The sequence below is a fragment of the Schistocerca nitens genome, chromosome 6 (genome assembly GCF_023898315.1).
Source record: "Schistocerca nitens isolate TAMUIC-IGC-003100 chromosome 6, iqSchNite1.1, whole genome shotgun sequence".
Taxonomy (NCBI): domain Eukaryota; kingdom Metazoa; phylum Arthropoda; class Insecta; order Orthoptera; family Acrididae; genus Schistocerca; species Schistocerca nitens.
In genome coordinates, this window is record NC_064619.1 from 557,417,201 (window position 1) to 557,423,431 (window position 6,231).

Consider the following 6,231-nt stretch of genomic DNA (forward strand, 5'->3'; position numbering starts at 1 on the left):
AGCACGATATGCAACATTTACATGACGGTGCACAGTTTGGTAGCTCGTCCCCGACTCGTAGCTCGTCCCCGACTCGTAGCTTGTCCACGACTCTTAGCTCGTCCCCGACTCGTAGCTCGTCCCCGACTCGTAGCTTGTCCCCGACTGACTATCAGTTCCACCTTTCCTACCTAGGCCAACCACAATTTGCGCGCGCTACACAGTTCCGTTCCCGAGGGGAACCACAACAACTTTTACATACAGAATAACTAAGAATCCTAAGTGAGGATCAGCAGTTTACATAACAGCAAACATACATTTTAAAAAAGACAGAACATTTGCACATATTGACATTTCTACCAAAAATTATTCACACAAAATTACAATTATGTACAGTAGGATTTGTTCCCTCCAGTTGAGACAAAGAATTTAAATGACAGATACACTATACAGCACAGAATCAAATCATGACATCAAAGTTTTAACAAGGAAAGGAGTAAACAATTTTGTGTTATCGTTCAATCAAACAATATTTACAGAAGCTTAACGATGTAATATTAAATGAAACAAAAGCAAAATAAATCAGTAGAGCATTGGAGCTATGGTGTTACATCCTCTATCAACAGGGGCACTGAAGCAACCACGCATTTTGTTAAAAATGGCATGGTATAGTTTTCTCACAGCATTCGAAAGTTCTTAAAAAGACGAATACAGCATTGATATTGGCGTAGGATTTGTTTCATAAAACTATCTCACTAATGTGCAAAAACTGAGGGACAAGGTGGCAGGAATGCGCCAAGTGTGATTTTCATTCTACGCTCTGTCATTGTATGTGTAGCGTATCGACCATATTTGGAAGTGAATTGCAACAGAACCAGCAGCAGCCGGTCGAGAGTGGTATACGTTGCAAAGCAAAACACTTCTCAGGTTTCGTTGAGAAAGTAATAAATATTTCCTGGCTGTAGGTAAGGTAGTGTTAGCTGACCCTTGGATTGTCACCCGAGGAGAGTGAAATAAGATTTTAGGACGACAGCAGATTTGTTCAGTTAATTTTTTTACTTTGGCCTTCGGCCGTAGTTCCTCAGGAAGGGCTTGGAGGAGGCGCCCAGTTGCCTCTCATGGAAACAGTAGACATACAGCGTTGTTGACAGTGCAAAGAGCGGGGCCGAGCATGGTGTCACTCGAATGCCGCTGTCAGTGACATCTTTGGCTGCGAGCATGGTGACAAAACAGTGGCACAGCTGAAGATGGCCGTGGACTCCTTCCAGCGAGCGGGTGTGGGCTGTGATACTAAGACGAGAATAATTTAGTACATGAATGGCTAAGTACTTATATGATCCAGACTATGTACATTTAGGGCTTAAGGTTTGTACTCTAAACACTTCCATGGTCGCAAGTGAGGAAAGGGTTCCATTCATCCACTAGATTACTGCAGCATCAGCTGTTGCTATATCATGCCCAGCTGGCTCCACTTCACAATGCTTGTCAACCATGTTTTTCTTTGCAATGCATAACTTTTTTGTACTAGAGTTTCAGGCGACTGGCGCTTCTGGCCCTGTTTCGCCTGTTACGAATTATTGTAGCAACTGGTTTTCTTACCCTGTCACATAATCTTACACTACTGGCCAATAAAATTGCTACACCACAAATATAACGTGCTACAGACGCGAAATTTAACCGACAGGAAGAAGATGCTGTCATATGCAAATGATCAGCCTTTCAGGGCATTCACACAAGGTTGGCGCCGGTTGCGATACCTACAACGTGCTGACATGAGGAAAGTTTCCAACCGATTTCTCATACACAAACAGCAGTTGACCGGCGTTGCCTGGTGAAACGTTGTTGTGATGCCTCGTGTAAGGAGGAGAAATGCGTACCATCACGTTTCCGACTTTGATTAAGCTCGGATTGTAGCCTATCGCGATTGCGGTTTATAGTATCGCGACATTGCTGCTCGCGTTGGTCGAGATCCAGTGACTTAGCAGAATATGGAATCGGTGGGTTCAGGGGGGTAATAAGAAACGCCGTGCTGGATCCCGACGGCCTCGTACCACTATCAATTGGAACCGCGTGACCGCTACGGTCGCAGGTTCGAATCCTGCCTCGGGCGTGGATGTGTGTGATGTCCTTAGGTTAGTTAGGTTTAATTAGTTCTAAGTTCTAGGCGACTGATGACCTCAGAAGTTAAGTCGCATCGTGCTCAGAGCCATTTGAACCATTTTGAACCACTATCAGTCCAGATGACAGACATCTTATCCGCATGGCTGTAACGGATCCTACAGCCACGTCTCGATGCCGGAGTCAACAGATGTGGACGATTGAAAGACAACAACCATCTGCACGAACAGTCCGACGACATTTGCAGCAACATGGACTATCAGCTCGGAGACAATGGCTGCGGTTACCCTTGACGCTGCATCACAGACAGGAGCGCCTGCGATGGCGTACTCAACGACGAACCTGGGTGCACGAATGGCCAAATGTCATTTTTTCGGATGAATCCAGGTTCTGTTTACAGCATCATGATGGTCGCATCCGTGTTTGGCGACATCGCGGTGAACGTACATTGGAAGCGTTTATTCGTCATCGCCATACTGGCGTATCACCCGGCGTGATGGTATGGGGTGCCATTGGTTACACGTCTCGATCACCTCTTTTTCACATTGACGGTACTTTGAACAGTGGACGTTCATTTCAGATGTGTTACGACCCGTGGCTCTACCCTTCATTAGATACCTGTGTATCCCTAGATTTCAGCAGGATAATGCACGACCGCATGTTGCATGTCCTGTACGGGCCTTTCTGGATACAGAAAATGTTCGACAGCTGCCCTGGTCAGCACATTCTCCAGGTCTCTCACCAATTGAAAACTGGTCAATGGTGGCCGAGCAACTGGCTCGTCACAATACGCCAGTCACTACTCTTGATGAACTGTGTATCGTGTTGAAGCTGCATGAGCAGCTGTATCTATATACGCCATTCAAGCTCTGTTTGAGTCAATGCCCAGGCGTATCAAGGCCGTTATTACGGCCAGAGGTGGTTGTTCTGGGTACTGATTTCTCAGGATCTATGCACCCAAATTACGTGAAAATGTAATCACATGTCAGTTCTAGTATAATATATTTGTCCAATGAATACGCATTTATCATCTGCATTTCTTCTTGGTGTAGCAATTTTAATGGCCAGTAGTGTATACATTTCCATAGGCGCCCTTGTCCTGTTCCTTAACTCAAATACCACTGAAATTAGTTCGTTAATAGGCTTCTTGCACAATAACGTCTACCTTCTATTCCCAACTTACAAGCTAAAATGAATGCGTTATCCTCAATACAACCCCCTTGTGAACTCATCTAGCCGACCGGTGTGGCCGAGCGGTTCTAGGCGCTTCAGTCTGGAACCGCGCGACCGCTACGGTCGCAGGTAGAATCCTGCCTCGGGCATGGATGTGTGTGATGTCCACAAATTTCCATTACCTGTAGCAAAAAGTACTGTCACAGGAAAAATCTGTAAAAACTCAGATGTTAAGTCCCATAGTGCTCAGAGTAATTTGAACCATTTTTTTAATTTTATTTTTTATTTATTTATTATTATTATTTTTTTTTTTGCACTCATCTACCTTCTGCTGCTTTTATGCTCTGTGTATCGAAGCCACTGGAAACTGAACGACGTCTGGGTCTGAACTTAGTCCTGTGGTTCGTGCTCTACATATCAAATCAAGGACTACGCTCAGCAGAATAAGTGCCACTGCCGTAGTGGTATGACAATAGTCAATGTTGTCTCTTTCTGGTGCTGATTTTCCCGATATAAATTTAAAAGTTGCAATAAGGGTTCCAGGTAGACTTGTTCAAATGGTTCAAATGGCTCTGAGCACTATGGGACTCAACATCTTAGGTCATAAGTCCCCTAGAACTTAGAACTACTTAAACCTAACTAACCTAAGGACATCACACACACCCATGCCCGAGGCAGGATTCGAACCTGCGACCGTAGCAGTCCCGCGGTTCCGGACTGCAGCGCCAGAACCGCTAGACCACCGCGGCCGGCAGGTAGACTTGTCTCTCCTGCGGCTTCAGAAGCGTTTTTCTATAGTTTTATTTACGCTGGTTAGATTTTGCCGCAGGTAGCACTTCCATGGGCTCCTCTGGCCAATACAAACAAGGCTGCGAAATGTTCAGGTGAGTTATCCATGAAGTCGTGCCAGGCAGACGGAAAATGGGCCCCATTATCTCGCTTGATATTCCATTTATTAACAAACCACTCCCATTTAATTCAGTACTGTTTGCTGACAAAAGCTTCCCCTACTCGAAACAACTAACTACCACTACCATCATGTGAAAGGTAGAGTACAACAAATACGTCTCGACCTGCTCGGAATACAGTTCCATCTCGAGCACTTCTTTATTGCATTCTGTTACCTCTTTTTGTCTCATTAGCAATTCCACTACGCAGGGGTCTTGCCCCTCTCTTATTATCATGTTCCGATAGATTGTGATTTCTCCTCGGAGCTATTTTTGTAAATTTGCTTCCTCCATTTCTACTTATCTTCCCTTGTCTTTTGCAGTTAATAACAGTCACTGCGTTTTTACTCTCACAAATTTCTTTAATATCCCCCACTTGACAGGATATACGTGAACTATGTAGCACTTGTAATGCGCTTGCTTCCCCGCTACTTGTACAGAAACGGAAATGTAAACTTTCGCTCCATCAGTTCTCTAGTGGCTACCTTGAAATAAAACGGTAAGTTTCTGTGCTTGGGTTCTAAAACCAACCTCAGTACCGGCGGTAGTCCCTCTGTACTTTCCTTAGGCCCTCTAAACACTGCTCTGGCGACAAGTTTAGTCGTAGCTGACCTTTTATGCCTGCCTGCTGCATTATCCCCTGTAGTTCTGTTACCTTCCACCGTGCATCACGAACACTATCTTCTACAGACTGCAACCATTTCGTCATTATCATTTTTCTATCTAAGACTTCTGGCTAAAAAAAAATGGTTCAAATGGCTCTGAGCACTATGGGACTCAACTGCTGAGGTCATTAGTCCCCTAGAACTTAGAACTAGTTAAACCTAACTAACCTAAGGACATCACAAACATCCATGCCCGAGGCAGGATTCGAACCTGCGACCGTAGCGGTCTTGCGGTTCCAGACTGCAGCGCCTTTAACCGCACGGCCACTTCGGCCGGCCTAAGACTTCTACTTCAGTTTTTAGTTCCCTAATTTTCTGACTGACTGCGTCTTCTGCATCTGTGGCATACCGTATTGCTTCTCCAGTCAGTTGTTGTAGTAGTCATGTGTTATTCAATACGTGGCTTGTTCTCTTTTGCCCACGGCTTAATCTCTTGCACAGTGTCGTTCATCCTTCTAATGTCTTCTTCATCAGCAGTACCAAATATTGTTTTCATAAGCTGACCTCCAGCGTCGATCCAACACCTCTTTCTTCGTGTATGTGGAATTACCCACAGTACCCTTAATTTCTCGTACGCTCCATGTATTCTCTCTCATACTCCGACACTTCCTCTGAGTATCTCGTGCCTTTCTGCTCCCTGATGGAATATATCGAATGTTTTTTCCGGTCTTCTCGCCTCGTTACGCATCTGCCATGCATTAAATACCATCTGTATCACCCAGCGATGACTAGTGATCGTTACGTCTTCTTGATGGCGAACAGCACTCCCCCTTCCAAGTGCTGCTTCGTAATGCTTCATCCCCGATGAAGATCAGTAGTCCTGCTGCGAACCGCACCTCACTTACGGGCAGGAATACCTGTTACTTTCCTTGCTGTTTACTTTCATTGCTGCTCCACAGCTGCTTATACTAATTATACTATATCTATACCTAACCTAAAAAATTGAATGATTGTCTCTTAGGCTTTAATCCATACGAGATCCTCTTTACCGTTTCATTCACAACCTATTATTTATGTTCCGATAAATTTCTCCTCACTCTCCCTTTCCGGTCCACATCATATATCCCTGGAGTAACTTCTGGTCTCCCATGAAAAGGTTTCAACACCCCCTACATGCATAGTAGTCGTTCTCGTCGGCAGCTGAAACTGGACATTTACTGGCGACGTTGTCTCTACCACTTGGTTGGTTCAAATGGCTCTGAGCACTATGGGACTTAACATCTGAGGTCATCAGTCCCCTAGAACTTAGAACTACTTAAACCTAACTAACCTATGGGCATCACACACATCCATGCCCGAGGCAGGATTCGAACCTGCGACCGTAGCGGTCGCGCGGTTCCAGACTGAAG